Genomic DNA, 25,634 nt, shown 5'->3' on the forward strand with positions numbered 1-25,634 from the left:
GTATAGTAGAAATACTAAATGTTGGTTTTCTAAGACAAAATAATTGTGAGGCCCTTTCGGGCCCCTGAGCCTGGAGTCCGCGCTCCGACCAGCTGCTCCCGGCAACAGTAACTCCCTGTGAATCCCTGAAAAGGTGTTGACGCGAGGCAGCGTCTCAGCAAAGCATGTTGACGAGATGCGTGACGTCTCCGAGAAAAAAAAACAGATGAACTGGATCCAGACCGGCCTCTCACGTCGGCACAAAAGCAGTTTTACATCTGAAAGCGTATTTAGCTTCCTCGGCTCTGCTGAGACTTCGCCGGCGAAAGATTAGCTCCCGGGCGGACAATGTGGCGAATTAAAAAGGCCACACATGGCTCCGGCTCTTGTTCTGTGGGCGACCCAAACACACTTCCAGGGCCGGGAACTTTTGACTGGTCCTTTTGACCTGCGAGGCGAAGCTGCGACTCGGGTGAGTGTGTGTCGACGGATTTAAGGCTCAGAAACTCCGACAACAAAAGGCCGACAAGCTCATTTTCTTCACTTAACCCTTTGGAAGGGGGTGTCGGGGGGCTCTGGTGGAGGAGGGGGCGCTAGAGAGAAACTTGACTCCCATGAATGAAACTTTATTTATGTTGCACGTCAGACGGAGAAGAATCTCGACGAGAGGGGGAAAAGAAATCCGTCACAGGTGGATAACACACACACATGCACTCATGGACACACACACACAATTGGACGTAAAAACGCACACACACTCTTGGACACATTCACATAAATCATGGATACCCACACTCTCGGACAAATATCTACGCACTGTTGGACACACACATGCACACACTCTTGGATATACACACACTTTAACACACTCTAAAATATACACACACACACACACATGCTTTTATATACAGGCAAAACAAATCTGTAGACACACACATGCACACACTTTAACACATTAAGATATACACACACACACACACACACATACACACACCCAAATGCTTTTATATACAAGCAAAACAAATCTGTAGACACACACATGCACACACTTAACACACTCTAAGATATACACACACACACATGCTTTTATATACAGGCAAAACAAATCTGTAGACACACACATGCACACACTTTAACACACTCTAAGATATACACACAGACACACACACATGCTTTTATATACAAGCAAAACAAATCTGTAGACACACACATGCACACACTTTAACACACTCTAAGATACACACACACACACACATAGATGCTTTTATATACAAGCAAAACAAATCTGTAGACACACACATGCACACACTTTAACACACTCTAAGATATACACACACACACACACACACACATGCTTTTATATACAGGCAAAACAAATCTGTAGACACACACATGCACACACTTTAACACACTCTAAGATATACACACAGACACACACACATGTTTTTATATACAAGCAAAACAAATCTGTAGACACACACATGCACACACTTTAACACACTCTAAGATACACACACACACACATATATGCTTTTATATACAAGCAAAACAAATCTGTAGACACACACATGCACACACTTAACACACTCTAAGATATACACACACACACACACACACACACACACATGCTTTTATATACAGGCAAAACAAATCTGTAGACACACACATGCACACACTTTAACACACTCTAAGATACACACACACACACACACATGCTTTTATATACAAGCAAAACAAATCTGTAGACACACACATGCACACACTCTTGGATACACACACAAACAGACACTTCTAGGTTAACACGCACGTGTGCAACACATCCTTTGACCCACACACACACATACACACACCCTTAGATGTACACATACATTCACACACTTTAAGGTGTACAAAACCCAGCACATTCTTCTGCACTACACTAAGATATACACACATATGAAAAATATTCTTGGATACACAAATGAAAACACACACACAGTTTTAGCAACACACACACATGCAACACACTATTGGACACACACACACACTTTTAGATACATTCTCGGACAAAAAGAATGCACACGCTCTTGGCTAACTCACATTTTAGATACACACACGCAACACAATATTTGACACATATGCACACACACTTTTAGAAACATGCAAACACACAAACACATTTATAAGAGAATAAACTAAAGATAACACACAAAATTCCAATAGAAAAGCAGAACAAAGCAACAAGGTTTGCACACACTCTTGGCTAACTCACATTTTAGATACAGACGCAACACAATTTTTAACACATATGCACACACACTTTTAGATACATGCACACACACACACACACACACACACATTTATGAGACCACACAAGCAACACAATATTTGACACATATGCACACACACCTTTATATACATGCACACACACACACACAGTTGTTGGACTACACATGCAACAAATTATTAGACACATACACACACACATCAGAATCAGAATCTGAAACTTTTAATGCAAGTGTTGTAAACACAAAATGTTTTTTTTGTGTGGTGTCAGTAGAGAATAAACTAAAGATAACACACAACATAGCCATAGAAATACAGAACAAAGCACCAAGGTTTTGCACACACTCTTGGATATACACACTCACACTTTAAGATGCACACACACGCAACACATTCTTGAACACACACACACACGCACACACACACAAACACAGGTGCACCCGCATGTTGGAGACGACTGAACAGTCAGATGTGGGATGGGTAACAAACAAGATGGTGTCTCAAACCGAGCGCCCCCTAGTGGGGGAAGATCAAAGGTGATCATGAAAACCGAGGGAAAGACTCTATTAATAAAATACATTCTTACAAGCATTATGAACAATATTTTAACACAAGGAAAGTTAAAATTGTCAGAGACTATAGTTCAGTGATATCATTAAAATAATAATAAATATGTTCAAAGTTAATAAACATTTAAACTAAGTTAAAGTAAAACCCGAGAGTTAGTTCTTGTTTAAACACTTGTTATCTCTTCACTCAGGTATAGACTGTAATGACTAAAACTAGCTTCTTTGTGAGTCAATTCTTATCTGTCGTGTCTTCTCTGAACAAGTCACGACGTTATCAGTCTAAAGCGATGTCACGTGACCAGCTGAACTCGCTGTTTAGTTCCTGCTCCAAATAGTTACGTAAGACTTTGCTCCGGTCACTATGAAAAACAATCTGATCAAAATAAAATAGATCAAATCCAAGCATGCCCCGCCCCCTTTTCCAATCTTCTTATCATCTTTTCCAATCTCTCCACACGCTGAGCGAATATGTCTGTAGCGCTGAACCTTTTTGGTTTAGCGGAGCAAGGTCACGCAGAGGTCGAGCCACGAAGCTAATACCGACTCCGAGTCCGAGTATTCCCATTTGGGCCTCGGCAGATTACAGAGGCGGGACGTCTGCCAAAGATGTTCTTCCTGTCAGCCACAATAACTGTAAAGCTGTTTTTATTTATTCATCTTTCTCCCGCTGTTTATCCGGAGCGAGGTCACACCACGAAGTCCGGGACCTGAGAAGGCCGGAGGGACGCTCCATCACCGGCGCCGACGTATGAAGACGGACAGCTACTAGCGAGCCCGTTCGTACCTGCGGCGGTTTTTCTTCTTCTCACCTGGAGGGTGACGAGTGTTGATGGTTACGGGAAAATGTTGTTGGTCTAAGCAGCAGTTTGTCTCCTTAACGCATTGAAGGAAAAAAAAAGATTTTTGCGGCTTCTTTCGTGACAACAAACGAGATATATCTCAAGGATACAAGGACTCAAGATTCTTTTTATTGTCACTCACTCAGTCAGAAAGAAGCAGAGTCTGTCACCGAGGCAAGAATTATAAACAATACAAAGGATAAAACAATAAAAAATACTCATTAACCTCCATAGATGTGGAAAAATACTCATGGTCAGGTTAAAGGAGGGGTAGGTGGTCTTTGTGAGCCAATTGAATATGTTATAAAAAAAATGATTCTAGCTGCAGTGCTTACATTTTCTTTATGCTATCATAGTACATACAGATACGACATAAAACATTGATAAAATGTTGAAATACCTTTGAAAGTAAAATAAATATTTGATTCAAAAACATTTCCAAAAACATCTGGTGACAAAAAAACAATCAATTCAATTATTTTACTGACAGTTATCTCAATAAATACATTTATTTTAAAATATTCAAGCAATAATAGATATTCCATCCTTTCATTTTATACTAGAAATTATATTTTGTAATAATAATCAACATGTCAAGTTTGACGAGGTGGTAGATTTTATGTCACAGGAGCTAGCTTAGCTCAACTAGCAAGTATAGCTTACAGTTTAAAAGGTCCATCAGTTTACTTAAGAGTTAAAAAAAAAAAGTTATAACCATAATCTGTTACTGGGCGTTGAGTTAGTGCTTAGGGTTATCGCCACTATCTAACTAAAAATGAGACAAACTGTATGGCAACCTGCCTGCTGGAGACCTTGGCTCCTGTAAGAGTCATAATTAAAACTGAAGGACAAATTTGTTTTTATAAAAGTAATTCGTAATAACGTTTATTAAGTATCTAGCATAAGTGCATCCCACAAATGTATTTGGTATTTATTTATATTTTTCATTACCAGTTAAACTCAAAATATGGCAATAGTGTATTTATAAGTGATGGTCTGATGAAGCTTCATGAAACAGTGTCATGTTGTTTAGAGGTCAGTAGGTGGCGCCAAAAAAAAGATGTTTCATTAGAACAGTTGTTCAAAACAAAGGAAAATAGTGCAGAGACCGCCATCTAGTGGACTCTGAAGATAATGACACTGTTTCATGAAGCTTTGTTTTACGGTAGTGTTGCCTCTCAGAAAGGTTTAACCTTTGTGACCAGCTGGCCCGAAAAACAAACGTGTTTGAGGTATCCCTTGTGTTGTGTTGGTATCTCTCTGCAATTGCATATGAATTTATGGAAGCCGGGGAGGTCGTTCACTTTGGACCCGGATGCGACACAAGGGATACCACAAACACATTTGTTTTTCGGGGCTTCGGGTCACCTTGACCATGAGGCAACACGTGTGTTAAGTAGTTGTTTAAATTTTTATTTAATATCAGATTTAATAAGTAAACCATACATATAGTGTATAATACAATCAAATCTTATTTAAAAGATATTTAACTTGAATAAATTGGATTTATTTTCTAATTAGTTTCTGTTCTCAGCGTTATAAAATGTGGACCCCGAGGTAATGTTCTTGCCCCCCCCCATGATCTAATCAGTCTTTTATTAATGACATTTTTTTTTTTTTAATGTTAAGAGGGATAAAAACACATTTGATAGCCGGTACTGAAGGATATAATTGTTATACTTCTACTGTGACTTCACCTCCAGTTTCTGTAGATCATCTCCGGGGCCATGGATAAAAAAAATAGTATCTCAGAGACACGTTTTTATTTACATCACGACGTGAAAACAAGAATATTTGCGGGCAGTTCGTGAATCAGAGGCTTTGCTGCGGGGGACTTTATTCTATATTCTAGCACCAGAGGGGGCGACCACGCTCTCTCTCTCCCTCTCCCTCCCTCCCTCTCTCTCTCCCTTCTCTCTCTCTCTCTCTTCCTCTCTCTCCCTCTCTCTCTCCCTTCTCTCTCTCTCTCTCTCTTCCTCTCTCTCTCTCCCTTCTCTCTCGCTCTCTCTTCCTCTCTCTCCCTCTCTCTCTCCCTTCTCTCTCTCTCTCTCTCTCTCTCTCTCCCCCTCCCTCTCGCTCTCTCCCTCCCTCTCTCTCCCTCCCTCTCTCTCTCTCTCCCTCTCTCTCCCTCCACACTGGTGATGCGAGAACGTCGTTCCCCCGCACACACACACACGCGCACACTCGGCGCGTCACCTTCCCCTCCTCGCACCTCGTGCACGCGGAGTGTCTCCTCTCTCCTCCCGGAGGATCGTTCACCGCGTTCAATTAGGCGTGTTCGCGTTAATGAGCGCGTTTGGACGGAAGCCGCGAGCATCCATGTGAGGAGGAGAAGAAGCAGAAGAAGAAGAAGAAGAAGAAGAGGAGGAGGAGGATTTCTCCGCCGTGTCGAGCACACTCTGGAAATACCACTCCCGCGACTATCGCACCGAGAGAGAAAAAACAACGGAGGATCCAGTCCAGGGGATTTTATAAGGAGCATCTGGAGAGTCTAGCGTCGCCCGGACAGGCCTGACCGTCGTCACGATGGTACGTTTGTGTCGTTTTTTTTTGTCGGGGAGGTTTGGGGGTGTTTGTTGGGCGGGTGACGGACTCGCCCGTGTACCTGTCGTGGAGGACTGTGGGAGGAATACACACAAAAAAAAAGAAAAGTCCACAGTGTCTCCTCCAGTAGCAGGAGGAGCAGGAGGAGCGGAGGTGTCTCCTCCGCAGTGACGGACCTGGACACGCCGGGGATGATGGTCCTGCTGCAGGCGAGGACACCGTGTGTTGGTCCGGCGTCCAAAAAAACAAACAAACAAACAAACAACAACAAAAACACATCCATGATCCGTCATTCAACGGGTGACTCCATTAACTTTAGCGGGTGTTAGTGTCTTTAAAATGAGAAATTAAAAATGAAATAAATCACATTGAGTCGAGAGGAAAACACGATGTTGCGATGAAGGTGTGTGAGAGAAGCTTGATATAAAAGAAAGAAAGAATAAAAAAAAAGATAAAGAATTATGCTAATCACACTTAACGGTAAACACCTATTGAAGTGTGTGTGTGTGTGTGAACAATGAATGACCCCCTAGGGTCCACACACACACACACACTATTCAATTATGTTAATTCAAAAATATTGGACAATATTGACCTGTTTTTATATTTGTTAAAAAAATATAAAATAACCTTTTAATGTTTTATTTTTTAAAGTATGTAGCTGTGACCCCTCTAAAAATAGGACCGCAGCAGTTTAAGTGTGTGTCCCGTGAGGTCTTCATTCTGTAAAAACACAAGACACACACACACACACACACACACACACACACACCCTGCAGTAAAGACCAGCTCAGCACTTTTATTGATAAATTGGAGGATATTTGTGTCAAAACTCACCTGCAGCTAAATGCTAGCACTGGTGTTGTTGGCCCACAAACATAATTGTATTTTATTTTATTAAAAAAAAAGGATATTTCCATTGATTTTTGTGTAGCAATAAAGAATAAGCAAATAAATCAGAAATAATTACAACTTTAACCTTGGACACCATTGTGTTCCGAGGCTCACACGAACACACTCATAGTACTTTTATTAAAAAAAACAAACATGCACAGTAGCTGTCATGTGGCGTTAGCTCAGATGCTAACGATCAGTGGCTGTTGCTCTCATGAGTCAGTGTTGGGATATTATTGAGAACAGAATTTGAATGTTACATAAAAGCAGAGTTTCCGTTTGTTCTCTTGGAATGTATTTGTATTATTTTCTGCACACACTAGGGTCGTCACGATACTATTTTTTTTTTAACTCTCTACCGAAAATATTTGTTTCTTAATACATTTTTTAGTACCACAGTACATCTGTTAAAATAATCTTTTGAATTTTATTAATACATTTATTTACCAGAGAAATACGGAGACACACATATGGACACACATATAAATACATAGGGTATGGATACTTAAAAAAAACAAGTACTTTTGACAACCCTAGTACACACACAATACACAAGATGGCTGCGAAATGTACCATTTGTTGTATGAAACAGTGACTCTGTGACTCCTTGGGTGGAAATATCTGTGATTTCTGAAGTAACTCTGGATCTCGTAATGACTCACACTTTTTTTTTCTACTGTAGGGACTCATTAGAACATGCTAGCATTACTAAGCAACTCCACCTTTGACTCAACGTGACTCACGGGTTATTCTAACTCTCGCTGTAGAACTAAATAGAACTAAAAGACGCTTCACTGTGCCTCCTGTGGTGCGACTGACTCACACAAAAAGAGTCGTGGCTCTGGTACCGGAGCCGGGTCTGTAACCCAGAGAACAGCAGTCAACGACTCCTTTGTTTTCGGAACCGTGACTCTCTCTGAACAACGTAACACTCCGGCGATGACTCAGAGACGGAAGGTTCATGTTCTGCACCGACCAGGGGAGCTGGTCTGGATCTGTCATTCATTACAACCTCCATGTTGTTACAGATGTGAGTCTCGGAAACTCTTGCGTTGGTTCCGCGTGTCGCGTGTGTCGTGTCGCACCCGTCGAACCACTGAAGCCTTCAGAACATTTGAGTACCACCAGTGGGTCGATGAGGATTTTCATGGTGGGAGGTTGAGATCACACACACACACACACACAGAGCCAGAGCGGGGGGGATCAGCTCCGCTCCGTGATTGGCCGAGGTGTAAGATCAACACACACACACACACACTGGCTGTACAGATGTAGTGGTATTCTGGCAGCAGATTTCGGGGCTTTACCCTCCGAAGGATTACCGGCGCTACAGTCTGGACTGCGTTTCCAATTAAGGGGAGGGAGAGACAAACACAGGAGTTTCTGAACCAAAGTGCTTTAATGAGTGATTATCAAACGACAAAAGGGCTGATTTAAACAGATGTTCTGCCAGCTGCCGGTGTGTACTGTAGCGGTGCTGGAGTGAGCCCGTCACTGTTGGCAGGAACTATCGATCGTTCTCGCCTCTCGCTGACGTGACGTCACGGCCGTACACAGACCGGTGGATGTCAGTCTTTCTCCGGTTAAATGTTGAGTAGAACGCCAGAGGAGAACAGTCAATAAACACCTCTGCCAAGGAGGTCATGTGATCGGCATGTTCACCTGTTCCAGTAACAAGGAAACCCAGCATCGTAGGAACCTCGCAGTGATTCACTCTTTGACTACGTAGAAATATCAGCAACTCTTCGAATCACTAACTCTTTGTACGACTCGGTAGAACTCTCTGTAACCATAGTTACGATTCATGATGACTGTCGATTACAGGGACTTTTATTGTACGATTGAGAGGAACTCAGGTGGTGACTTTAAATTCCCAGTGTGTCTTGTTACAGTGACTCGTTGGCATTCTTTAGTGACTCTCGTTACAAAGACTTGTTAAAAATCTAAATGACTCTTGTTACAGTGACTCGTTGGAACTCTTTAGTGACTCTCGTTACAAAGACTTGTTAAAAATCTAAATGACTCTTGTTACAGTGACTCATTGGAATTCTTTAGTGACTCTTGTTACAAAGACTTGTTGGAACTCTTTTTTTAATTCACTCATTAAAAATCTCAATTACTAGTTACAAATCTATCTTGTTACAATAACTCGTTACAACTCTCTCTGACCCTTGTTACAATGACTCATTATAAATCTTTGACCCTCGTTACAATGACTCATTATAAATCTTTGACCCTCGTTACAATGACTCATTATAAATCTCTGTGATTTTTGTTACAATGACTCATAAATCTCTGTGACTCGTGTTACAATGACTCATTATAAATCTCTGTGATTTTTGTTACAGTGACTCATTACAAGTCTTTGACTCGTGTTACAATGACTCATAAATCTCTGTGACTCTTGTTACAATGACTCGTAACAACTCTCTCTAAATCTTGTTACAATGATATGATATTACTCTGTGACTCGTGTTACAATGACTCGTAACAACTCTCTCTAAATCTTGTTACAATGATATGTTATTACTCTGTGACTCGTGTAACAATTACTCGTCACAACTCTCTCTAAATCTTGTTACAATGATATGTTATTACTCTATGACTCGTGTTACAATGACTCGTCACAACTCTCTCCGGACTCACTAATGGGGGTCAACACACTGGTCAAGAGTATATTGACGACGATATAACACATGAAAACATTTTAAACCAAAGTAACCCTGATGAAGAATATTGACGAGAGTCTTAAGTTCGAGGGATCCTCAAGCTTGTGAGGAGCGTCTGAAGTTCTATTGGTCTGAAGTGGGGATTGTATTCTTCAAGGTCACAGTTGGTGGCAGCAGGACCCCCTGACCCCTGGTATTAGAGGCTAAAGCCAGGGCCCCCGCACCCTTCACAGCCTCAAGTTGTCGGGGTCGACCTCTGCTGCATTCTTCCACTTGTCTTTGTGGTGCTGATGAGCTCAGCAGAACCGAGCTTCGCTCGCTATTGTTGGCCACAGATGAAAAATATGTTGCGGGTCTTTCCTCCCTTTTGTGCCGCCTTGATTGCGAGAGAGAGCGACCGCGAGCGTTTTTTTCCTCCCGAGGCGAGCGGATCGCGAGTAAAAGAGTCCTCGTTATTTTCGGTGCGAAACGATTGTCGAGTTCCGGACTCATGTTTTCGTCCTACACGAGGCAACAATGGAGCGGCTGCGTCCCAGAGGAGCGTCTGTGTGGGACGTGGTGGGATTCAAGGCCCAACGGAGTGGTCATCAATGAAGAGGGATGTTGTGGGCGAGAGGGTTCTGTGGGATTTACTGCAGCTTTGCAGATGAAAGAAATAATGCTGGAAATGAAAAAAAAACAACATGACAACGAGAGCACGTGAACATGACAAAAGCTGATTACGATTCTAAACGTGATAATTCCCTGATGGCAGTTCGCGACTCCGTGTTACACAATATGAAATTGAATATTACAGAAGCCTCAGATGAATAAATAATTAAAAAAGAAAACACACACACACACACACGGCTTCAAACGAAGAGCCGACGAGCCGAAGAAAGAAAGAGAGATCAGCAAAGTAAAGGAGGACAAGAGCACATTTTACGCTTTTATTTTAGGATCTGTTTTTCACAATGTGCTGAATCATTTCAGGTCCAGAGGGTTTTGTTTCAGGAATAATTGAAAATGACATCTGAGAAATGATTTCTATGACCTATTCAAGTGGAGCTTCAGATTATGGAGTTTTTTTTTCGTGTGTCTGGGAAAGCGAGGAAAAGGATACTTTTTTTTTAGGAAAAAAAAAGGATTTTTAAAGATAGCTAGCCTGATCTAGTTATGTAATGAAGTGTAGGATAAGAAGAAAAATAAACAATTTCTGAAACGTGCAATTGATCATCATTGTTGGGAAATATAGTAAATTTGCAAGTTTAAATAATGAAACATTATAAAATACTAGATAAATATGTGCATTAAATATATTCCTCATGTAACCTACAAAATAAAATAATAAAAATAAAAATCATTCAAAACTTAGCGTTAGCTCGGCTAGCGTTAGCTCGACTAGCGTTTTCCTTCTTGTGGTCTGTCTTTAAATTTCAGGTTGTACTATTTGTAAGTGTTGTATCATGCACTGGGCGTTTAATTCTTTTCAACAATGTCTTTTGTTGTAAATGTATGCTAACCGAAACTATCCTGTTTTTAAGCTCAAAAGTTTTCAAACATTTTCTGGAATTTGGAAAAGTACGACGGAAGAAGTTTGGTTGAGTGACTGTTGAAGTTTCTGTGGAATTTTGTGTTAGAAATCACTTAACAACGTGTATAGTACTAGAAAAGTACGATATTACATTTTTAAACATCATTATATCAGTGCTAATATCAATCATGAATTCAATCCTGGTCTTACATTTTGGGATTTCCGAGACGGTTTGTTCAGGTTTCACGATGAGGTTCCTTCATTTCCAGTAGGTATTCGATTAGGATGTCAAAGCTTCGAAGTGTGTGCCCAGTAATCCAGGATGATTGTCGAAGGTGTGTGTTGGTGACGTAGGTGGTGACGTTGGTTAAGTGCCATTGAAAACGCAACAGATTTCCCTTCACATCTTTTGGATTTAGCAGATTTTTGTGCGAGACTTAGCGACCGACCGTATTTTACTTGCAGATCCTGCAAGAAAGAGGAGATTTTCCCTCCTGTGTGGCAGCTCTTCGAGCTGATCTCTCCTAATAAAATGGAATAATTCTGTGATATATTTTAAAAGCCGGTGAAATAATCTCAAAGGAAATAAACTGATTGAAGCCAAGCACTGTAGAAAAATCGCTATTCTTGAATATCAATGAATAATTGATCACCAAACACAAGTGATTCAAGCACATTATTGTTAATGATTAGAATCATTAACTACAAATAATTTGCGGTTAATGAGAGTCAGAGCTTCACACTTATTGTCCACTTGATGGCGCAGTAGAGCAAATGAAGCCTCATAAAGCCCAAGGATGAATTACTCTTCATCTAAGCTTCAGTGGTTCATGAGGCGTCATCTCGTCATCACTTATTTCCAGTGATCACTGAATAATGCTGTCTGTTTAAAAATGAAGTGGGGCTTCGACAGCGCCACCTAGTGGCCCTTTGAAATGAGTACACTGCGTCTTGAAACCTCATTTACCATTGTTTACCATTGGCCCGTTGTCCTGACAACCTCACAAGTCTAAGAGATTCTAAATCCGACTGGTCATAACTGTCAATTGATATATATATATATATATATATATATATATATCACAGTACAGATTAGAATCCAGTAGGATCTGGAATTCTACTAGTACAGATTGGAATTCTATACTGAACTGGGATCTGAATGTTGGAATTCCAATCTGTCCTAGGAGGCTTCCAGATTATACTAGTTAATTCCAATATCTACTAGGAGAGATTGCAATCCTACTACTGAACTGGCATCTTAATATTGATATGGGTTAGGGTTTGATACATCAAAATAACACCAGACTACAACAGAACCGCGGGGGTCGTGACCCCGACGTCATCGTACCTATTTGGCAAAGAAAACATTCATAACCGGAACAAAAAAATAAATAAATCGGAGCCAATATGGCGACAGCGTTAAGTTTCCGTCAAACTAGGAAAAAATCCGGAACAGAAACCAAATTTATCCTATTAGAATTGGAGATTGTCTTGGTAGACTTCCCATTTGTCCTAGGACAGATTGGAATTCCAATATTTAAATCCTAATACAGTAGTAGGATTCCAATCTCTCCTAGTAGAGATTGGAATTCTCTAGGAGAATCTGGAATTCTCCTAGGAGAGATTGGAATTCCAATATTCAGATCCCAGTTCAGTAGTAGTAAGGATTGGAATTCCAATCTCTATGAGTAGGATCTGGAATCCTCATAGTACAGATTGGAATTCCAATATTCAGATCCCAGTTCAGTAGTAGGATTCTAATCTGTACTAGTACAGATTGGTATTCCAATATTCAGATCCCAGTTCAGTTGTAGGATTCTAATCTGTACTGGTACAGATTGGAATTCCAATATTCAGATCCCAGTTCAGTAGTAGGATTCTAATCTGTACTAGTACAGATTGGAATTCCAAATTCAGATCCCAGTTCAGTAGTAGGATTCTAATTTGTACTAGTTCAAATTGGAATTCCAATATTCAGATCCCAATACAGTAGTAGGATTCCAATCTCTCCTAGATCCTACTGGATTCCAATCCGTACTCTAACATATATATTTTTTAAATCAGCCGCAATAGCAGTCATTGTGTAGCCATTAACACGGCAGTGTTAGCCGAGCATCAAAGCGAGGAGGTGACTGGTTGCGTAACACCTGGATTAGCATGTCAGCGAAGGTTTGCTCACGACTTTCTCCGGTGATTTTCCGTCTCCGAGGATGTATTCGCTCCGTAATCGGGTGTTTGTGCCTCGTCATTATTAAGAGTCTCACACCGAGGAGAGGTTTATTTATTTTTCTTTTCTTCTCGTGGCCCGCAGAGTTTAGTGGAAGCGGCGAGACTGTCATCTGATGATTTATCACACGCGCGGCTAATGGGTGGCTGTCACCATCACAGCCCTTCATTGGACATGAACGTCGGGCTGTAGCTCAGCCACACAAATACACACCCTGACGCTTGTTAGCGGCGTCTTCGCAACACGCGTGTGCAGCGAGTCCATGTGTGCGTCGTACGTCCTGGACTTCAATTACCCGGAGGTCATGAAAATTGATTCGTGGAAGTTAGATGAATAAACTGGTTGAAAAACAGGATAAAAATGTTTTTCTCGCAACGTTTGTTTTATGCGTTTCTAATATTAAAAAAATGTTTTTGATGTTGTTTTTCCGATCGATTTTTCTCGTCTTCTACCGCAAAGAAATTGATGAAACGTTCAGCTCAACAGTTGAGGCGTCATTACTAGTGTCGGTCCGACGGACTCGCTCGTGTTCTGGACGGTGTTTTGGGATGGAATTGATCGACTCCATGTGTGCTGATGGAGGAGAAGAGAAGATCCTCCATCACACGTCGCCACGGCGACTACCAGACCGTGATTGGAAGCATGTGTGAACACGCCTCTGAGGACTTGCACATGTATGTCCACGACGTGACTCGGGTCAGACTTGTTGATAATAAAAAATATATATATATATATAAGTAAGTAAATAAGTAATTCATTTTTATTTGTATAGCGCTTTTCCAGACCAGGGTCACAAAGCACTTAAACAATCAAAACAATATTCAATAAAGTATATACTTTAAAGGTCAAGATAAGACTGATAACACAACAGGAGTTCCAGAAAATCAAGGAAAAGCCTGAACAAATAAAAACGTCTTAAGATGTTTCTTAAAGGAGTCAGTAGATCCATCAAGCGCAAAGATGTTAATAGTCTGGACTATTGTAACAGTTTGTTTTCATGTCTTAACAAGAAGGATCTGATTCGCCTGCAGTTAATACAAAACTCTGCAGCCAGAATTCTGACCTGCTCTAGTAGAAGAACTCACATTTCTCCGATCCTTAAAACTCTTCACTGGCTTCCAGTTTCTTTCAGGATCAACTTTAAAATTCTGGTTCTTACTTTCAGATCTATTCATGGTCAGGCTCCTCCTTACATCAGTGATCTGATCCAGCCTTACACCCCAGCTCGGGCTCTGAGGTCTGTGGGTCAGAATATAACTACCAAAAACACAGTCATGTGCAAAGACATAAAGAATCGGTTAAAAAAGTAACACCAAAAAAAAAACCAACAAAATGTATTTACAATGTAAAAGTTATGCTGAAGTTATGTTCAAATATGCAATTGTTAACAAAATAACTTGGTTAAGAAAAACCCCGTCATGTGCAAGGAAATAAAGAATACATTGTTAAAATGAATATCGACCACAACAATATTATCGGAAAAAAAAACTAAAACAGATTTACTTACAAAATGGCAAAAAACAACTACTAATCAACAATAAAAACATAAGATAATCACATCAAAAGTTATGCTGAAGTGATGTTCAAAAATGCAATTGTTATTATAATAATAAGGTTAGGAAAAAAAAACAAAAATGTGCAAGGAAATTAAGATTAACTTGTCAAAATCTCAAAAAAATTAAATATCGACCACAACGTGAATAAATTGGGAAACCAAACTAAAACAGATTCACTTACAAAATGGCAAAAAAACAACTAATAAAAACATAATACAATCACATCCATCACAATAACAAATTACTTTATGATCCATTGACTTATTAAAGTAAAGTAAAGAAATGTTTTGGTGAAAAGGAAAACTTTGAAAAAAAGGGGACGAACTTATAATGATGTTTTCTCTGTTCTTTAATTCTCTTTAATCTTCTATAATCACAGTGGAAAATCGTGAACTGACAACAACATACAGGATGAGCTTGACATGAATAAATATGAATAATGAATAATATTTTGTTAAAAACTCGCTCATATCATTTGTTAAATTTGAAACCCACGTTTCCCGATGGCGTCCACTGAAGGTCGACCGCCGCCCGCCCTACTTCTCTGACTCAGGACCAAGAATCCCGGTTCATCCTTCTATTGTGTGATGTAACCATGAGAAGAACATCTGAGCTCCGGACTCGTCAGTTGACGTCTTTTGTGCTCCTTCTCTCTCTGGCTGTGTTTCCTGCACGACGTCTGCTCCAGACGTGCAATCTTACACCTGTTTGCACGAACACACTCACTTGAGGGGTCGAGTTCAGGGGTTCGGAATGATGCACCTCAGACTCTGGGCTCGGGAGTCGAGTTTCTCCTCCTGCTGGCGGTAGGAACAGACCCTCTTTTGTTCCCTGATACGGCTCCCGATCATGTCGGCTGTTACGACTCGTGCTGCCGCAGAGCCTAATGGCGACGGGGCTGGTTGTGGAACTCATTATGGGAAAGTGCTGCACTTTGATGCGCGGTTATGGACGTGACAGCAGAACAGCAGCTTGTTTAATCTTCCTCCCAAAGTCATGTTGTCCTTTTCTGGGTGGTTCGCGGCTGCTTTGGATACGACTTTTATTTTCCAATTCTGATAAAATGCTTTCACACTCTGCTCAGACGTGGAACGCTTGTTGTTGTTTTTTTTCGCTCCCGTCAGTGGAAGCGGCGGCGCAGAGGCACGTGTGTCACAATCCAAGTGTAACTCTGAGACTAAACAGGTTGTTTATACAACGGTGTCCTTCAAATGTGTAACATTCCAAACGTGGTGTGTGTTAAAACATTATTGCGACAGAGGATAGTTTAATGTCGGTATCGCTTTCACGGGCCTGACCTTGAGATCAAAACAGAAACAATAAAAATAGCACGAGTGGCAAAAAAAAGGAATGTTAAAAGCATGAAAAATACATAACGCTGAATATTGAACTTGTTTTTTTTCTAGTATAACCGTTTATTTATTGATCAAAAAAAATTAAAAAAGTTGCTTTACGTGAAGTCCTGTCCTTTTAAAAATAATACTAATTTCAGACGGTTATAATAAGGGGTGTAAAAAAAATCAATACACTTAAACAATAACACTAAAATCTTTAATAGATTTTTTATCATGGTTATTTTATGTTTTATAATTTAAAAAATTGTGAATACAATCATTATTATTTTTACAATTTTTAACAATTTAGAAGCAATTATTCACGCTGGCCGCTAGATGGCAGCAGTCGGTGCTTCCCTCGTAACGAAAGGAAAAATGAAAACCTGTGAGATCCAGGCAACGACTGAGGATGAGAGGATACAGTGGACTTTCAAAAACTGATGTTTGGATATATTCTGTAGACTACTTGAGAGTCAATTATTCAGACAATGTTAAAATCGTTACGTTTTTGCTCCAGTATTGCAACATATTAATATATTAATATATTAATATAAATATATTGTATTGTTGCCCATGTATAATGATGCGTATCGTATCACCAGATTTTAGCCAATACACACTCCTAATATTAATCAATACGACAGTAATGATATAAATGACAAGTTTCTTAAACTAAAATATAATCACAAAATTAAATAAAAGTACTTGCTCCACTTAAAAACACTTCAATGTACTCAAGACAAATGATTATACCGTCTGTATATCAATAATATAAGAATATAGAAATACATTTTATTGTTGTTTACACGTTTTTCTATTCATTAATAGTTAATTTCATGGGAAAAACACACATCCAGGTGAATTAATATTATGTTCCGCGTATTTGACGATAAAACATTTCCGCCATTTTGCTGAGACCACGACGATTTTTCCCCTCTAAACGTTCCTCTCTCCGCAGAACAAACAACATCCAGGTCTCCCCGGCGTTTACAACATTAATATTGACATTTCATTGAACCCTCTGCTAATCACGATCACGCTCGGCTGCGATCATAACACCAATAACACGCCGGTCTGGTATAATTCAGCGTGAAGGTGACGCGGCGCCGCCGTCTGCTTCATACATGTTTCACGGTGAAATCCTCAAGGGTTTAATTACCTCGCCATGATCTGTCATTTCACTTTCTTGCATAAGATTATCTCCATCATGATGAAACGCCACCGGGGACAGTGTTCTGACGGGCAGAGGAAACGCAAGTTTGTTAGTCTCGACTGTAATGTTTACGCCGCCATCCATCAACCTGAGACATGCCGGGCTTTAACGCCTGTCGTCTCCTGTGGCGGCTGTGAGGTCAGTGCAGAGGCAGGGATCAGAGGGATCATGTTTTCTCCTTCCATTCTCCTAGAAGAATCCACAGCCCTTGTGCTTGATTGAAGGTTCCGACAGAAAAAGTAGTTTGAAGGGCCAGCTCTGCTTGATGAGGTTTTTTAAGATACAGCTCTCAGTAGGTGGCGCTCTCATGAGTTTAGAGCAAACGGTGACATCTCGTGTCCTTTGGGAATGAGGAGAGTGGTTCCTGTACAGGTGTGAGGAAACAAGTGTTACACCTGTATATATATATTTATCTTTTTCATGTTACTGTATCCATATTCAGAGTCACTGCATCGTATACATATATTTATTCATTTTGGTGTTATTAAACTTCGGCTGCTAATAAAGCAGTCATACTGTCCTCTGCAGCAAAGGAACAATGAAGTGAGATCCCAGCGATGACTGAGGATGAGAGATAGAATTCAGTGTCTTCTAAAATTGCTTTCGAAAATGATGCAAGTGTATCGAAATATATCGTGTTGTGAGCTGGATATATTGTATTGAATGGTATCGTGAGCTGAATATATCGTATCATGAGCCGAATATATCGTATCGTGAGCCGAATATATTGTATTATATCGTATTGAATCATATCGTGAGCCGAATATATCGTATTGAATCGTATTGTGAGCCGAATATATCGTATCGTGAGCCGAATATGTCGTATTGAATCGGATCGTGAGCCGAATATATCGTATTGTGATCTAAATCTATCGTATTGAATCGTATCGTGAGCCGAATATATCGTATTGTGATCTAAATCTATCGTATTGAATCGTATCGTGAGCCGAATATATCGTATCGTGAGCCAAATATATCGTATTGAATCGTATTGTGAGCCGAATATATCGTATCGTGAGCCAAATATATCGTATTGAATCGTATCGTGAGCCGAATATATCGTATCTTGAGCCAAATATATCGTATTGAATCATATCGTGAGCCGAATATATCGTATTGAATCGTATTGTGAGCCGAATATATCGTATCGTGAGCCAAATATATCGTATTGAATCGTATCGTGAGCCGAATATATCGTATCTTGAGTCAAATATATCGTATTGAATCATATCGTGAGCCGAATATATCGTATTGAATCGTATTGTGAGCCGAATATATCGTATCGTGAGCCGAATATATCGTATCTTGAGTCAAATATATCGTATTGAATCATATCGTGAGCTGAATATATCGTATTGAATCGTATCGTGAGCCGAATATATCGTATTGTGATCTAAATACAGTATATCGTATTGAATCGTATCGTGAGCCGAATATATCGTATCGTGAGCCAAATATATTGTATTGAATCGTATTGTGAGCCGAATATATCGTATCGTGAGCCAAATATATCGTATTGAATCGTATCGTGAGCCAAATATATCGTATTGTGATCTAAATATATCGTATTGAATCGTATCGTGAGCCGAATATATCGTAATGTGATCTAAATATATCGTATTGAATCGTATCGTGAGCCGAATATATCGTATCGTGAGCCAAATATATCGTATTGAATCGTATTGTGAGCCGAATATATTGTATCGTGAGCCAAATATATCGTATTGAATCGTATCGTGAGCCGAATATATCGTATCTTGAGCCAAATATATCGTATTGAATCGTATCGTGAGCCGAATATATCGTATTGAATCGTATTGTGAGCCGAATATATCGTATCGTGAGCCAAATATATCGTATTGAATCGTATCGTGAGCCGAATATATCGTATTGTGATCTAAATATATCAAATCGTGAGCTAAATATATCGTATTGAATCGTAACCTTCAGCCGAATATATCGTATTGTGAGCTAAATATATCGTATTGAATCGTACCTTCAGCCGAATATATCGTATCGTGAGCTCAATATATCGTATCGTGAGCAAAATGTATCGTATTGAATCATACCCTGAGCCAAATATATCGATCATGATCTGAATATATCGCATCGTGAGCTAAATAGATCATATCGAATCGTAACATGAGCTGAATATATCGTATCTAATCATACAGTGAGCCTAATATATCGTATCATGAGCAAAATATATCATATCGTGAGCAAAATATATCGTATCTAATTGTGTCGTGAGCGATATATTTATCGTATCGTGAGCAAAATATATCGTAGTGAATTGTACCATGAGCCATATATAACGTATCATGAGCTAAATATATCGTATTGTGAGCAAAATATATCGTATCGAATTGTACCATGAGCCATATATATCGTATCGTGAGCTAAATATATCGTATCGAATTGTACCATGAGCCATATATATCGTATTGTGAGCTAAATATATCATATCGTATCGTACTGTGAGCCGAATATATCTTATCAAATTAAAATGATTCTGGTATCATCAGCTGTTTTGTGAGACCTTGACAACTATTTATAATAATGTTGATAATTTCTTTATTCCTATCAAGTGAATCATAAAACCTCCAGAGTCAAGTACTTGAAGAATACTACAAATCTATCGTTGAATCTACAGTATCACAATATATTGTAATGCATGTCAACATTGCAAGGTGTCATGACTGGCATCTAGAAATGACTAATACAATTAAAAAAAAGTGTACAAAAGCGAGCAATATATTTAAAAATAGTTTCCGTTCAATAGGTTTGGATGATGTATTTATACTGTGGTTCAGCTGCGGATGAAAAGATCCATTATATCAACAAAAAACGTTGTTTTCACAGGCTCGGAATTAGCCGAATATTAATATTCCAATATCATCCGTGAGCGACGACTTGTAGTAACGCTGACTCTGTGGATCTCAGCGGCGTCTTGGTGAGTGGCAGCAGCTTAGGAGGGGGCTCACTGATCTGAGCTCAGTTTGTGTTTATTGATGAGACATTATTCCTGCCAATGAGATGTGAAGCCGTGAAAGTCAACCGAGCAGTTGGTGGACTGAGTGTGTGTGTGTGTGTGTGTGTGTGTGAGGCACTGGTGTTTGTGCGGACAGGCTGTTAACCGCACACGGAAAACAAGACTTCAGTTGGTGTTGCGTCCGAAGGGACGACGGAAGTGGATGTCGGGGGCGTGTGAGGTACATCTGCTGCTGACAGTCGGAACACGGAAGTGTGTCGCGTGACATCCGTGTGGAAATTGCCGCTTCGCCGTTTAAATCATTCAAGCCCGGCGTGTTGTTTGTCATCGACGTCTCCGTTGCAAAAGGTGGAAGATTCACTTTCCTCAGACGGAGGTATCCTGTTGAACATTGACCTTTGACCCGTGCAGACGAAGACTTGAGATCAAATCTCCGCTGTTACTTCTATTGTTTGCGAGGACGAAAGGCAGTTGCCGACACAAAACTTGTATCACATGTTGGAATTAAACATTTCAAATGTTAATTATCTCTTTTTCCTTTTAAGCATTGAATTGTTTATTTGAATAATTAAATTCAGTCATTTATATATTGAGGTTTCATTTGTTTTTATTAAATAATTGAAATAAATTTGAATATAATTTGAATATTAAAAAATATATTATTATTCCTTTTATTATATTTTATAACGTAACTTATTCCAATAATTTATAAATAAATGTTCTTAATTAAATATCTTTTCATTAATGGCTTTTAAAAATTCAATAAAAAACACCTTTTTTTTTGGTATTACTACTAGAGTTTGTGATTTTTATTCCAATGATTAATGAATTTTGTAATTTGAATATATATATTTTTTGATTGCCTTTTGATTCAATATAAAAATGTTGGTTTAATAGTGCCACCAGACGATATTGAATTTTAAAGACTATGTATTAAAAAGTATTACATTTAGAATGATCAGATTCAATAGATCAAAGTCTATTTGCATTTTTTTTTAATTTTATTTAAAAAAGAAGCTGAAATAAAATCATCCTGTGTATATACAAAATCTTGAATTTGAGTATTTAACCAAAACGATTTCTCACTATAGAAATGATTTATTTGAATAACCAGAAATCTCTCAACAATAATTAAACGTGACATTATTTGAAAATTCAAATTCAACTATTAAATTTTCTGATCCACGTCCATGTGACCTGCGTGGGCACCTGCTGAGCTGGAAACCGGAATGACCTTGCAGTTCTATAAAAACCAGGCCCCGGTCACAGGAGCCTCTCTTCACACACTGTGGAATCGCGGCACATCTAACTCGCCGCCGAACAAATCAGTTCGGCTTTTATGAAGCACTAAAAACTCCGCTCGTCCGTGACCAGCGCCGTATCCTGGACTTTGTATTCCGCTCACACACGCTCGTCGACGACGTTGTTATTCCAGCGAGACAGCCTCGAATGAAGAACGCTTAAAAAACGCCAACCTTGGTTTTTTAATTACATTTTTTAAGGTCTGACAAAAAGGGCCACTTGTAAAAGTTAAACTTACCAGAGAAAAAGGCTTGTCGGAATCGCCGGCTAATTTGTTTCCGGGGCTAAACTGTCTAAAGTCAAACTTCAGAGAACAAATGAGCTGGTTCAGCCGCTGAATAAGTCGTTCTGCTCATTTAGCTCGTTCATGAATTCATCGTCGCCGCGTCTTAATGAGCTTCTCCGAGCCGTGTTCGTGAAGGACGAGTCCAGGTGTTTGGAAGACGATACCTGTATCTTTGTGAGTTTTCATTTAACTCCAATACTTTTTTGTGTCCTGACCAAAATCTCAGTGTCACTCCTGCAGCTCGACTCACTTGCTCACGCGACACACAATTAAGCCCCGTAATAATACTGACAGAATGAAGCTCTGTTACCATGGAAACCGTGTTCAAGGTTTAATTGCGCTAGGTTTTACCTCTCGGTTAATATGTTGTTTTTATCACCTGCTAATTGGTCTAAAAACATCTCACTCTTCCTGCTCAAGAAGGTGTTTGCCGTATTTTCCGGCTTTGAGAAACAGTGAAGGTCACATGATGGACCTTTTTTTTTCTGGAGCTCCATAGACTTAGAATATAAAACATCAAACTCAAACCAGGATATTCTTCTCAAACGTTCTTTTTTTTTCTTGGTTTTTCTTGGTCCAGTTATATTCCAAACTACAAAATCACAGTTTAACGAGACAGTAGAAGTTCTAAAATGTATATCCAAAATGAATCCTGTCGGATATAATTTCTGGTCGATTTAATTTGTTGTGGTTTTGACAAAGTAAGTAAATAAGTAAGTAATTTTTATTTATATAGCGCTTTTCCAGACCAGGGTCACAAAGCGCTTAAACAATCAAAACAATACTCAATAAAGTATATACTTTAAAGATCAAGATAAAACTGATAACACAACAGGAGTTCCAGAAAATCAAGGAAAAGCCTGAACAAATAAAAACGTCTTAAGATGTTTCTTAAAGGAGTCAGTAAAGTATGCATGTTTTTTCCGAGTATTATTTTGGAAAAGTAAACATCTGCACTGTTTTTCAGTACCTGTGAGGTAGATACCCCCATTCTTTTCGTCGAAGTATGTGGTGTAATTATAGAAAAAGGGAAAAAACTAACAACCGTCATTAATATACATCATTAAAACCGTTGTTTTTCCTGCAGGATGTTGGAATCACAATTGTCTTTTTTCTTCTGCCGCTCGTAATCCTTTAAATCTCCGGTGTCCTATTTTGACAAACTATGGGATTTGTTTTTTTCTTCCACGCTCCTCCTCCTCTTTCTCTACTCTTCTGTCTCTAGTTTGTTGAAGTGTGTCGTCCATTAAATCTCAGTTTTCTTGGATTTCATGGAGGTTAACAAATAAAGTTTCTCGTCGGTGGTCATAATGTAACGGCTTGATTTGTATCCATTTCCAGAAAAACAAAAGGATTTGTTTTTCCTCTTCTTAAATTCTTCAGCCGCGGTCTCGATGCCTGTCGAGATAATCTGCGATAATTGGGGATTTGTTCGGAAGCTTCGGATCCGCTCCGAGAACAAACCTTCCGACGGGTTTTTCTCTTCCAGGATGACTCGCTAAACGGCGTCCGGATCGTGTTTCAGCGCCGACAGTCCACTCCTCGCCGCCGGGCGTCTCTTTAGGACCAAAGCCGTGGTGAAGTCATCCTGAGGTTTTCTTCTTCTTCTTCTCTCGCGTCTTCGCTAATCCAAAGCAATCACACGGCGTTCCAGGAAGGAAACGAGCGTTTGCTTTGATCACGCCGCGGCGCCCGTCGCTTCACGTTAGCGCCGAGCTATTGTTTACATCGCGGGTTGACGAGCGACACCGGAGAAGTCGCCGACGGAGGCCCCCGGGGCCAAAAAAACTTTTGACTAGAAAACTGGCTGCGACCGGCCCGGAGACATCAGCCGCTGCCAACGGAGCTTGTTTTTATCATCGGAGCAGACGCCGGGGCGACATCTGTGACATGACATCATTTTTTTTTTTTTTTTATGATGGCGTAACAGCCATTGATCCATTTAGCGCTCGCCCTTCGGCGACGCTGGCTCTTCTAATGCGATTTTCCTGTTTGTGGATCAAAAAAAAATAACAGCGGCGTCTCGTTCCCGGGGTCACGAGGAGCACCGGCTTGTCTTGTCGATATATTTTTGCAAGTGTGATGCGGGAACGCGAAGCGATCGCTCTCGAGGGGACTGACCTTAAGCTCTTCTGCTAGCATAAATATTAATAAAGCCCACAAGCCCGCCTGGAAGGAAGCGGGAACCGCGGGCCGCCGACTCCTGCGCCGGAGTGACGGCTTGACAAAGAGGTGCTAGGATGACATTTGGTGACGGCTTTGTTTTTTTTGTTTTGTTTTTTCAAATATGAAATGCCAGCGAGGAAAAAAAACAAAACAGGAGCCGAGTCGCTGACCTCGTCTTTTTGAAGACGCTGACACGGCAAACAATGGCTAGCTATAGCGTAGCCGCGAAGCATTTACATATTTGTTGCCGCGACAACAATGTGGTGATATTTAGTGTAGCCTCGGAGGGCAAAGTGTGTTTTTGTTTCACGGCGACAATAACTCTGGCTTTAATATAGTTGAAGTCACGGAAATACATTTAACAAAAAACTCCAGAGAGGTTTTTTTTTTTATATATCCCTGATTGGATAATATTTATTTCCTTTCCAGGAAGGAGTGTTTAAATAACAGCTTGTGGTGTGTTTATCACGAAAAAACATGGGCAACAGTACGATATACTGTGATACTGGAGGAACAACTTGACTCTGGCATTTCACTAATTCAAACCGCTCGACTCGACTTTGTTTGAAATCCGCTTTAAAAACTCCTGGACTCGACTGTATCCTCTCGTCCTCAGTCATTACAGGGCAACTAGCACGTTCCTCGTTCCTGCTGCCATCCAGCGGCCGGAAGTTTAAATGCAACACAAAAATGAACGAACGCAGTGAATAATTGCTTATTATTGTTAAATAGAATTGGTTTTTTTTTGTATACATTATTAAAACATAAACCATTAAACAACTGTGATACAAATATAATATGATTTGAAAGCTAAAACACATAAAAAACTACATTAAAACCATTCTATTGAATATCGATAGTATTGTGAAAACAAAAATGTTGATATTTAAGTGTAAAATTAAAGAAGTTTTTTTTTTTTACACACAGTCCGTTCATAATACTAGTATTATTCGTTTAACAGCTGGGTTTACTTAATAAATAATAACAAGTTTTCCATCTCTGGCGCCTCAAAGGTCAACATAGAAGTACCTCTTGTGTAGAAGAACTAAATGTACATGAGAGAAGTTTTATGTCTATGTTATTATCGATCTCATCTCATGTTCTTGCAGACGTGTACATTTGTCTCCAACCACCTGAACACAGTCCAGTTTCATGGTTGTTGGTTCTAATGACCAGACTTGAGGAATTGTTAAGGAAAACTGAGAAAAACAACATCATAGGATTGTTGCTACATCGCTAACTAGCATTAGCTCACGTCTAAACTGAGTAGACAGTATAATACTATA

The 25,634-nt window shown here is 39.7% G+C and overlaps 1 protein-coding gene across 4 annotated transcripts in view; it reads left to right on the forward strand.

The window, feature by feature from the left end:
- The first annotated feature begins 5,870 nt into the window (after positions 1-5,870).
- Positions 5,871-25,634, forward strand: part of tenm4 (teneurin transmembrane protein 4) — a 180,782-nt gene continuing 161,018 nt past the window's right edge. For 3 of the 4 annotated variants that reach the window (XM_087795860.1, XM_087795861.1, XM_087795862.1), the window contains exon 1: positions 5,871-6,181. The gene's annotated coding sequence lies outside the window, so the exon portion shown is untranslated. The remainder of the gene's footprint in view (positions 6,182-25,634) is intronic. The other variant, XM_087795863.1, reaches the window with a different exon arrangement.

The sequence above is a fragment of the Callionymus lyra genome, chromosome 7 (assembly GCF_982586985.1).
Source record: "Callionymus lyra chromosome 7, fCalLyr1.hap1.1, whole genome shotgun sequence".
NCBI lineage: Eukaryota > Metazoa > Chordata > Actinopteri > Syngnathiformes > Callionymidae > Callionymus > Callionymus lyra.